The sequence below is a fragment of the Malaya genurostris genome, chromosome 3 (assembly GCF_030247185.1).
Source record: "Malaya genurostris strain Urasoe2022 chromosome 3, Malgen_1.1, whole genome shotgun sequence".
Taxonomy (NCBI): domain Eukaryota; kingdom Metazoa; phylum Arthropoda; class Insecta; order Diptera; family Culicidae; genus Malaya; species Malaya genurostris.
In genome coordinates, this window is record NC_080572.1 from 35,590,228 (window position 1) to 35,602,993 (window position 12,766).

Sequence of the window (12,766 nt, forward strand, 5' to 3'; positions counted from 1 at the left end):
GACTAAGCTGTAAAGTCGATGACTTAATTTTTTTATATTCTTTGAAATATAAATGTAAGTTTGTAAATGTAAGTGCACTGGAAACCCACAGATCACAAAATTACAATATTGCAATTGTTGTTTCACGCCCTGACTGTTTCAATTAAAACGTTGTTGATTTAACTAGCATATCTGTTGATTTTGTCATAACCATTCAGGTAAACGAAATGCTGTCAGTTGGCGGAGAACGAAGACAGCAAAACGCAGAACAAAAATCCTTTTCATTTCACCAGCAACGTTTCATATTGAAAATTTTCAATGGCAAATAAACGTCATTTATGTCAGTTATGTAGTGGCCGTTTCATGTGAGTAAAAGTTTGCAGAAGAATATAAGAGTTAATTGTAATCCAAGCTCTGTAAGTAAGTAAGTTGCTCAGTTGCACGAGTGACACCTCATTGAAACGTTTTATTTTTTCCTTAGGGTGTATGTCAATGCTCAACTGTAACGTTTCATTACTCGTTTGTGGTGCGTGTCTCTGCTGGATGTCATTGCTAAGCTGCCAGCACGATATATAAAAAATGACAGTTCAGTTAAAACAACAATCGATTAGTTGTACCAAATATTACCCAATCAAATTCAGAAAACCACTAATATTTTAGTTGTTTTGCGGTCGCTGGCTTTTCCGTGTGCATTGAGACGGTTCTTTTGTGTGCCTTATCGGGAAAGTAAATTTACATGATTTTTACGTAGTGTGTAGCATTTGTGGTGCAATAACAAACATGTCGATGTTCGTGCCTGAAAAATCGTTTTTGTGGGAAGTGTTTCTTTATTACTTTAATATGAAGGAAAGGGCTAAGGAAAGTCAACGCATTTTAGTTGAAATTTACGGTAAACATACTCTAGATGAGCAGAGATGCATTAAGTGGTTTACGCGGTTCAAAAATGGAAGTTTTAAATTGGACGACAAAAAACGTTCCGGAATACCAAAAAAAAAGTGGGCTCAAGTGGAGTTTCTTTTTATAAGATGCTTCAACCGGGTGAAACCATAACTGGTGACGTATTCAGATAACAAGCAAAGACATCATATTAACAAGATATCCAGCTCTCACATTCCCCGAACAAACATTGGCAACATTCTTTTTTGCAAGCATGGCGCCCTCAGGCGAGTCCGTATCGAATCTCATACATAGAGGTAGGGGAGAGAAATGTCAAATTCGTGCGCGCCAAAATAGCAATACTGCGCACCCATTCAAACGACATGATATATTGAATGTAATGCCGTACGATGGCGTTGCTGAACTAAAAATTGATTTCACTCCAAGCTGACAGGGTCTGTAACAATTGAACAGAGTATAGCAACACAAGCGGCCGCAATATAAATCGTCATGACAAAATAATTTATTTTTCATGAAAATACAAGACCACATGGTTCCAAGTTATGAAAACTTAATTAGATAGGCTGAAATGAAAAGTCTAGCATCACATGCTATATTCACCGGACATTGCTTCGTCCGGTTACCATTTGTTCCATTACTCATACCTTTTCAGAGCAGCACTTCGAAAACTGCGAAATGTCCAAAAATAAATTTATTCATCGAATCAAGATAATTTTTTTTAAATCGGTATCCCAGCTTTACGAGAAAAACATCAAAAATAATGAAAATCACGAAACTTCTAAATCGTGTCCGTGTCAGTCGTAAGAAGTAACATTTCTAGCTGTGCTACATATTTAAAATGCCGTCAATCCTTACAGATAGGACTTGGTACATCTAACATATAACTCAATAAGTTGTATCACTGATAGATGGCGCTATCATTCCCATTGTCAAATCCTAATGACGTTTATGAAGTACCATTTTTCAAAAGGTTATGTGTTTTTCATGAAATTTCGAATTAGTCAGAAAAAAGTCATTTTCAAAACAATGGATTCAAAACAATTTCGTGTGATAATTCATCAACACTAATTTATGAAAAAAAGGTACTGTACAAGCTCTGCAATGGTTTCAAAAATGTTATCCGGACTCTACTCCATCGAAAAGAACCTTTAGTTATTATTTTGCTGAATTTAAACGTGGTCGTACAGATAGCGATGATGGTGAACGTTCTGGTCGCCCAATTGTGGTGGTTGCTCTAGAAACCTTAAAAAATTCATAAATGATTATATCTAATCGTAAATTGAAATTACGTGAGATGGTTGAGAGCGTAAACATATCAAACGGTAATGTGTTTACAATTATGCGAGAACATTTGACCATATGGGTGCTCCGTTTACTCACAGCCGATCAAAAACTACTATGTATTGATGATTAAGAGCAGTGTTTGGTCATATTTAGAAATAATAAATAAGGTTTTATGCGTCGATATGTGACAACGGATGAAATATAGATCAATCACTTTACTCCGGAATCAAAGCGATCATCACCTGAGTGGAGTGCAGCCGATGAACCTAGCAGTACAATAGTCAGCTGGGAGGGTTACGGCTTCAGTAGTTTGGGATGCACATGGTATAATCTTCATCAACTATCTTGAGAAAGAAAAAACAATCAATAGCGAATACTACATAGTGTTGTTAGATCGTTTGAACGCAAAAATTGAGGAAAGTCGTTGTGATATTCTCCTTCTATCAGTCATCAACTTATATTGTACACACCCGTTCGCTCATCGCCTTCCACCGTCATCCAGACTCTCCCGCGTTCTGCACGCTAAACCCATCATACCCATACTCAATGTGGATATCACATAATTCAGAATACCACATCCTCCTCATCAACAACAGTATTAATAAATATCAGTTATTAACAATTGCAATTACCGAGATATCTTTGTAGTCTACCTACAGCGATTTGAGCGTAGTTTTGATTAAGACTGGTTATCTGTCTCATTAGCTGTCAATGCCACAAAGGAGCAGTTAACAACATCAGCCTACATTTATAGTACCATTCTTCAACCTCTTCCGGCTCTCAGAAAAAAAGAAACAAAAAAAACTTCAACAGAAAACTCGACACTTCAGAACCCAAAATATACCTCTCTGTAATACTCACAAAAAAATAAGATGGGAGTCAGTAAATTGCAAACTCCTCACATAAAAAAACTGCGATCTGTGGTACAAAATTTGTGTAGCAAATTGGATTACAGAAGCTGTGGTTGTCCATAATATATGTGAATATGGCTCCACCGCGCACAAGTATCTTTAATTATAAATGATTATCTTTCAACGAGAACTTGAAATTTCGAATATATTTGTAAATTGTTTTAGCTGTAACTTCTTCATTTTTCAAAAGGCACGGATGGGATAGCCATCAATCTGTAGGTTTTAATAAAAGCCTTAAAATAAAAATTATTAAAAAAAAGTCGAAACACTGATTTGTTTTGTTTTTTTTTTTGGTTCATTTTGAAATTATTGAGAAAAAAAATCAAATTATTGAGAAAAAAACCAATTTTTTTCAGTGTATATTTCTTTAGAGTGCCCTATTGATTCATTACAACTTCTTCCTGGACGCCATTTTTGTACGATGAACGGTTTCCGAATTACAACGAGAAGAACTTGATCATTTGCATGCACCCGTAAACTGTTTTAGTTGTAACTTCTTCATTTTTCAAAAGTCACGGATGGGTGAGCCATCAATCTGTAGGTTTTAGTAACTGCTTTAAAATAAAAATTATGAAACAAAAATTAAAAGGATGATTTTTTTTAATTTAACTTTTTCGGATTATTTTGTAATTATTGAGAAAAAAATCAAAATTTTTTTTCAGTGTATATATATTTTTAGAGTACCCAATCGATTCCCTGCAACTTCTTCCTGAACGCCTTTTTTGTACAATTAACGGTTTCCGAGTTACAACGATTTGAAAAAGGCAATTTTTGTGAAATGCAAAAATACATACGCCCTTTTTAAAAATCGGTCGTGAATCGGATTGACCTCTCCATCGGTTCAAAACTTATGGTTTGCCATACTGAAGCCATGTGCAAAGTTTCATCCAAATCGGAAAAGATTTCCAAGATGGCGACTTCCGGTTCGTTGATATTCCTTTAAAACCCTTACAATATGGGTATTTTCGGATCGGGTTTGATGAGTAGATGTAGGAAGACGATGTTTGAAATCGTTCCGAAATGTCGATATTTCTCAAACTGCTCGAATATCATCACAATATGCCTATTTTCGGAACGGTTTTCATTAGTAAGCGCTTACATTTTTGAAGCAGTAGCATAAAATCTGCAGCAGATCTTAATTATAGACGGAATTAGTAAAACAAAAACACTAAAATACCAGTCAAATCAGTTTCAGATTATCTGTGGAACCCTAACTAAAGGGAAATTCTGGATAAAAAGAGCTGGAGCAGATGGTAATGCCATCTTGCAATTCAGAACCACTTCAAGCATTGTGTTTCGACATCTACTTATCAAACCAGTTGTAGAGAATTTGAGGAATATTGTAAAGGGTTTTGAGGAATATCAATATATATTGGAAGTCGCCATCTAGGAATTCAGAACCACCTCAAACATTATTTTCCGACATGTACTCATCAAACCCGTTTTGAAAATACCCATATTGTAATGGTTTTTGAGAAATATCAATAAACCGGGAGTCACGCTCTTGGAATTCAGAACTACCTCAAACATCGTTTTCCGACAAGTGCTCATCAAACCCGTTCCAAATATACCCATATTGTATGTACTCATCAAATCCGTTACGAAAATACCCACATTGTAAGGGTTGGCAAGCAATATCAATAAACCGGAAATCGCCATCTTGGAATTCAGAACCACCTCAAACATCGTTTTCCGACATGTGCTCATTAAACCCGTTCCGAAAATGCCCATATTGTAAGAGTTTTCAAGGAATATCAATAAACCGGAAGTCGCCATCTTAAAATTCAAAACCACCTCAAACATCGTTTTCCGACATCTACCCATAAATTCCGTTCCGAAAATACCCATATTGAAGTAACTTTCATGAAATATAAATGAGCCGGACATGGTTTTCATTGTATTCAAAAGCCTCTATTTACGAAGTAGGTTCGTAAAAAAGTTTACGTTATTTGGGATTTGATTCGTAAAAAAAGATTTCGTTGTTTGGAATTTTATTCGTAAAACGAGTTACGTAAAAAGAGGTAACGTAAAAAAAGTTTACGTAAATGGAGGTTTAAGTTTACAGGCTGTTGAAAAAAGGCTCTTTTTTTAAACCGAAAAAAATTGTTAGGTGAGAAAAAAAGTTGGGTGTTTGATTTTGTGTGGAATGCCCCATATATATTGAAGATATGGCTTTTTTTGCATATTTAAGCCATGAGTAGATACATTAGGGGGCTGGTCTTATAAACCAGTTGTCGTATGTTCGAGCCTCGACCTGGAAGGATTCGTAGTGTCAGTAGAATCGTAGCACTAGCCATGCAATGGTTCTGTACACTCTGAATCGGCTGCGAAGTCTGTTGAAACAGAAGGTCAAATTCCACTACAGGAATGTAATACCAAAGCTTTGCTTTGTAGATACATTAGTACTGATAAAAGAAAAATACTATACAGAAACCGGCTATTGGACGTTTTATAGCTGCCTAATGATTTTTTCTCAATTTATTCATATTTTGCAGAAAAGTCCTGAATTCTTAGAATTGGAGGGAGGGCGTTTTAATCGGGAGTGGCGATTTATACTATTTTACCCTACATGCATTTTAGCCGGAGAAGATTTTAAACTTTCTGTTTCAAATATTTCATCATTGATGATGGTTTTTCCATAGTACCGGCGTACTATTATAATCCTAGATGCTACGAATTCATTACCGACGAAGTTAAACAGCGAACGATCGCTCATCACACACACGGTATAGAATAAATGCTGATAAACTAAACAATTAGTCAGTTCATTCGTGCGTGGCTAGATTATGGCTGATTGCTTCTATGAAAGCTGTTTCGAAACTCTATTGTATCGAACGTGTGTGTATGGATCTCTCGTACAAAGGGATAAACTGGTGAGGTGATTACACGAGAAACGCTTTCCCTACCCTGGCAGGTGCAGATGATTGCTCGAGTACCGGATAATTTTCCGAGACTTTTTTCCTGAGATTAATTTGAGTTCAACATAACTCCGAGCAAGTATGCACTAGTCTTTTATTTCATATGCATTTTTCATTACCCAAGAAGATCATCATTTGCATCATCATTTCACCATTTCGGCATAACCCTTACTTTCAGATCGTGCTCGCATCTCACATGACGCAGTCGAAAATCATTTACGGTCGCAAATCTATTACGGTCGAAACAACAGAAACAAAGATGATACAGTACAGTGAACAATAGAGTGTACGGAATGGTCAAATACGATTTAACAAAGCCGGAATCTTGGCCTACAAGACCAAATTCGATTTGCATAGATTTCAAGCGTTGCAAAGTTAGACCAGCAGCAAATGGAATTGAAATCTTACTTAAAGAACGAATGCATCTAGACGCTAATAAAGTAACTGAGATTCAATTCAACAAGGCGTCTAACTGTGTGTACATTATGTTTAAACGTGAAAGCGATGCAATTGCATTCGCTTCGGTTAACAACGAGGTGCACAGTGTTGAGTGTGATAACATTGAATACAAAATCCCTGTGCACATGGTGGACAATGCCATAGAAGAACGCGTGCATCCCACGCAGGAGGGAAATGGAAGCTCCTCTCCTCCTAGAAAAAGAGTGACAACGAGATCCACTTCAAAAAACACATTATTTAAAAAATCGGCTAATTCGGCCACGTAAAGCTTGTACGCAAATAGGCCTGAATAAAAATACCTTTTAAATAATAAAAAAAACCCTTACTTTAGGTAAGTGCCTAAGACAAGCAATTTCGAAGTCGACAGTCGGATACGGACAAAATTTAATAACAGCTTATGACACTATAAGACCTTCAATTCGACCCAAAGCTTGAAAAATCGGTTGAACCATTTCTCAGAAAATGAAGTGAGTTCCATTTTTTGAGTTTTTGAGCAAAAGTTCCTGTATTCCCTGAATCGGGAACTATGAAACGGTATAGTCGAAATCGGTTCTTTTGGCTAACACCTAACACAACCTACAAATTGAAACTTTTTGTTTTTTTGCATAGTTACTCTTATGTGTGTGTGCGTGGTAAGGTAGAAAAATATTGTTTTCGTATACTTTTATATCGCTTTCTTAAAAAACACATGTTTTTCTAGGGAAAATATGTGTGCTTAGTTTTCAACCAAAAACACAAGGAAAATTTTGAAAAGAAGATATAAAGCAGCATAGATTATCGTTTTTCCGATAAAATTCCACACAGAATGAAAAATGGCGAAAATCGAAAAAAGATTAAAGTGATTAAAGTGATTAAAGACACGTGGAGTTACCCTTACCCCAATTGTACGCTACGGGAGTTTTTGCAGGATTGTACGCAAGGGGTTAACTTTGGGAGTCGCTTAATTAAAAGATAATATTGCGAAAATAGAAAACGATCCGGAGACCGAACTCAAACTTGCAAATATTTTTCAATCACTGGAATTGAACTATCATTTTCACTATCCTGGCATGCGAGTAGACACATCTCAGAAGACAATTCGATTGATCTGAGCATCGTACATTTACGCTTCTCATGAACGATGTACATTCGCCCAATGAAGATATATGGTATAGTAATATGTGTTTTCTTCTACAAGAATTTTTGTTTATATATTCCAATCTCCAGTTCTTTGATTTTAATATTTCGTCCCATGTGTTTAATTACGAACTGTCATAATAGAAATTTTTTTTTTTTTTATGTTTTGATTATTTTTTTCGTTAAAATGAGCTGGGTCAGATGAATAATTACAAACAAATGAACAAATTATACAAATTGCTAGGACAAGCTTGTATTCATCAACAGAATTTTGTTTACTATGAGCCTCTTAACTTCGCCTAACACAGTTCTTCAAGCTCTTTTGCTATTATACAACTGACAAATAAAATAATTAGCGTGGTTCATAATTTATATTTAAAAAATTACAACTACGAAAATCGGAAATACCGGATTTCCTTGAAACATAGATATAAGAGCAGAGAATTCATTATGATCGCTAAAGCCTGGTACACAATAACGAAATCTAACTTTTTTTTAATTTGAATACTTTTTATTTACATTTAAAACAAAATTAAAGTCTTGTTTCCCATTTAAACTTCGTCTATCTTCTAGCCCTAGAATTTAAAGACAATGTGAATTCGCGGTGTTTTATGCCACGTCGTAGATATTATGTATTGCTACGCCGAAGTACTTCTTACTGTGTTTCAAGTATGTAATGAATTTAGCTCTCAAGAAAGGTTGTTGAAGATGGTTTTTCAATCGATAATTCTAACAGCTGGTACAGTTTTGAAACATATGCCACACAACAACCCTCGTAAGCTTTTAAACATTAAGAAATTAAAAATTGAAAAGTAGATGATAAAACGGACTTCATACTTTATTGCTCTGGTGATTGAGTTCCATATGACTAATACAGCAACAACGGGAACATTCTATCAGGTGTACAACTTTGCTTATGCCGTTTTTTTTTTAAATTAAAAGGTTTACTGCGAAAAAGTGCTTACAGATGTATTATTACAACTTTCTCTCATCTTTCCGGCCGTTTTCGGATCCCGGTTCGACTTCCGACTTCCGGATCCGGAAATATAGGGTAAACTGTATTAAAATTTTTACCATGACTAAGAGGGGTGAAAAACCGTAGAAAGTTTTCTAAATCGACCTTAAATCTTCTCCAATTGATAGTTTTTATCAGTTAACGGTCAAACAAGCTGATTTCGATTATTCTTTTAAGAATCGAAGAAAATTATTTTGAAGAGTACCAGTATTATATTTGATAGTATGATTGATATGAGAAAGGCATCATTACACCACTAGGTGGATCAAAACAGGTTTTTTTTCTAATTGTAACAGAAAAGTGAAACTTTTTTGCAAATGGCGAGAATTGGGCACATAAACAGACATTTTCAAGCGTGAATAATACGAAAACAAGAACAACTGTCACTGAAACGGCGATGACAATTCGTTAGGCACTGTACACATTCACTTTAAAGGCATTATCATCTAAGTATTTTGACCAGCCTCAGCCGGTACAGCCACCTATCGGCAAACGGTGGAAGCAAAGTTGTACACCTGATAACATTGAAATTTTATCAGGTGGAAAATGTGAAGAAAAGCTTTTAAAACATTTTAAAGTTTACCAAATTAAAAACAAAATTTACAGTTTACCCAAGCAACTCGCTTCTAAAAAGGATACCATGATCTACAATAAAGTTTCAACATCAAGAAATGGTTTTATGACGACTCGTGAAGAAAAACCTAGCAAGTAAAATTGATTTTGGAAATGATTTTTACTGTGTCGTTGTAACATAAATTACAAACATTTTATTAAAAATATTATAATTTTTTAAGACGTGTTTGAATAAAAATCATTGTTTTGGAGTAGATGTATCGAAAAAAGTACGAAAAGAGTTACGATCACACTCATGCGAAGTGTGAATTTGACCAGCTTTAGCAACGATTGAAGCTGGGGTGATACAGAGATAACAATGGTGGTTTGGTACTAATTTGTACCAACCTACCTAATAATTTACATATAAAAAAGATATGAATTTTACAGGTGACAGAATTCTACAAACGATACAATTCACAACTACTTAATTTTTCAAATGACATAATATTCCACTCGCACAGAATTTCACACGCTCCGATTGTAATTTGCACTCGGTTACCAAGTGCTACTGTATGGATTTATATGTATCAATTATTCAATGAACAGATATGAACACTGTGGTTCAGTCGAGTAATCGAAGTGCTTGTATTCTCAGTCGGTGTTGAACAGTCGTTCGCACCGCACGCGTATAGCTCTTGGCTCCTGGAATTTTTTTCTGGCTACCTAGAGTTTCATTGATTCAAGGCTTCAGTCTTTTTCAAGGCTACCTGAATCACTAACTAAGTGATACAAAGAGTGATATTAGAGTGACTAAGTGATACAAAGAGTGATATCAGAGTGACTAAGAAATTAATCAGCCTTTTTTAAGGCTAGCTAGGAGTCTAATCGAAGACTAATTTAGCCTAGTTAATTTAATTTAAAATTTCATTAATTTCAAAAATGCCTGCGTCCAACCGGAAAGGCAACAAGCCTAAGGCTAAATATAATTCAATACGGAATAAATCACAATCCGTTATTCAACATTTTTCTAATAACATTCACGATCTTATAGAATCTGAATGTAAAAATAAAAGACAACGGACGGATTTCCCTTCCGCTGATCCTATGCCTTCTAACAATATTTACGAGATTCTTCCTGAATCCGATTGTAGCGACATAGAAGAAAATTCTTCAAAAATTCCCAAAATGGACTCTTGTCGTTCTGGGAAGAAACATCAATCTATGCCACCAGTGACGGTGATGATTTCCGACTTCAAAGCATTCCGTACTGAGCTTTCTACTTTTCTCCCGGAAGTAAAAGTCTCATTTCAAATCGGACGAAGAGGAGAATGTCGAGTCTTGGTGGATGGACTGGAAGAGTACGAACGTCTTATTCGATATTTGTCCGAGAAACTTCATAAATTTTATTCATATGATATAAAATCAGACAGACCCTTCAAGGCTGTCTTGAAAGGATTATCAAATGATCAAAGTATTGATGAAATTAAAAATGAACTTAAAGAAGTGCTTAGTTTTGCACCTTCCCAAGTAATACTTATGAAAAAAAGAGCGAATGGTACTTCTAAACCACGCTCTGGAATTTCCCATGAACTTTACCTAATACACTTCAATCGAAGTGATGTAAACAATTTGAAAACTTTAGAAAAAGTACGTTTCATTTCCCACATTAAAATTCATTGGGAACATTATAAACGGCATAATCGTATTGCAAACTTAACGCAATATCGTCGTTGTCAAGGCTTCGGTCATGGAACCAAAAATTGTCATATGGATATACGGTGTTTGAATTGTGGTAAATCGCATTCGAAAGACGTTTGTCCAATGAATGAAACCACTGATAAATTTTCATGTTCAAATTGCAATGGAAATCATAAATCCAATTATTTGAAATGTCCTGTCAGGGAAAAAATTTTAAACGCTCGTTCGCTTCGACAACAAGTCAAATCAACGACCTTAAATTTACAGAACATACCTGAAAATCAAAAAACCGTTACAAATGCCACGCCTAATTCTTCTAAGGCACTGATTTCTTCGAATTTGAAACAAAAAACAGGTACGCCTGCCAATTCGTCTTCTAACGAAAACAATTTATTGACAGGTAGATCGACCTCGTCATCATCTTCTTCTAATGCCAGTTATGCTGGTATATGAGGTAGAAATCTACCACCTATTTCTTCTAATGTAAATAATCAAAACACAGTACCACCTTGCAGTTAATCTTCTAACGAAAACAATTTATTAACAGGTAGATCGGCCAAATCATCTTCTTCTAATGGCAGTCTACCTACAAGTATTCCTTCAATGCCATTCGCTTCTTTAAATGAAGTCGATTTAGGCGATATAACTGAACATAAAATGATCTACCTACAAGATCAACTTTTTCAAATGATCATCCAAATGAATTCGACTTCATCACTTTTTGAAGCATTTCAAATCGGATGGAAATTTGCAAATAATATTATAATGAATTTAAAATTTAACAGTGATGTTAAATAAATATTTGAATATTTTAAATTGGAATGCTCGATCTTTGAAATCGAGTGAAGATGAATTTTATAATTTTCTCGAAGTTCACAAAATCCATATTGCCATTGTGACAGAAACTTTTCTTAAACCAAATGTCAAATTGAAAAGTAATCCAGTTGCCATTTTTGTCCAACGGCAAATTAAACATCGAATTTTACCTTCTTTCAATACTAAAGTTATTGAAAGCTTGGGAATCGAAGTTGAAAACATTCATGGAATTTATTTCATCGCTGGAGCATATTTGCCCTTCCAATGCACCGGCGTACAATTAAATTTCTTTAAAGGCGATTTGCAAAAACTTACAAGATATCGATCGAAATTTTTCGTAATAGGGGACTTAAATGCTAACCATGTCCAGTGGAATTGTAGGCAAAATAACAGTAATGGTAAAACACTTCATAATCAACTCTCAACTGGTTACTTCACAGTTCTTCATCCCAATAATCCGACTTGTTTCTCTTCAGTGAAAAACCCGTCTACAATTGATCTGGTTCTAACAGATCAAAGTCACATTTGTAGTGAACCGATTACACATGCTGACTTTGACTCAGATCATCTTCCTGTAACATTCAGACTTTCCAACGAAGCTATAATTAATCCAATTAGTTCTATTTTCAACTATCATAGAGCTAATTGGTTGGATTACAGATCTCACATTGAAAATCATGTGGATCATGAAACTATTTTAGAAAATTCTGCGGACATCGACACAGCAATTGACAATTTGAATCATTATATTATCGAAGCTAGAAATCTTTCAGTTCCCAAAGCTCAAACTAAATTAAATTCTCCTATCATCGATGACAATCTTCAACTGCTCATTCGGTTGAAGAATGTTCGTCGACGACAATATCAACGTTCTCGTGATCCTGCTATGAAAAACATAGTTAAGGATTTACAAAAAGAAATTAAACATAGATTTACTCTTTTGCGAAATGAAAATTTCGCTAAAGAAGTTGAACAAATTAAACCATATTCTAAACCTTTCTGGAAACTTTCTAAGGTTCTTAAGAAACCTCAGAAACCAATTCCTGCTCTCAAGGAAGGAAATCAAATACTTCTTACAAATGGCGAAAAAGCTCAAAAACTTGCTCAGCAGTTCGAGA

General features: G+C 35.1%; 1 protein-coding gene across 10 annotated transcripts in view; it reads right to left on the reverse strand.

Annotated features, from left to right (window-relative positions):
* LOC131435488 (uncharacterized) overlaps window positions 1–12,766 on the reverse strand; it is a 682,557-nt gene that overhangs the window by 394,671 nt on the left and 275,120 nt on the right. The window lies entirely within an intron of this gene.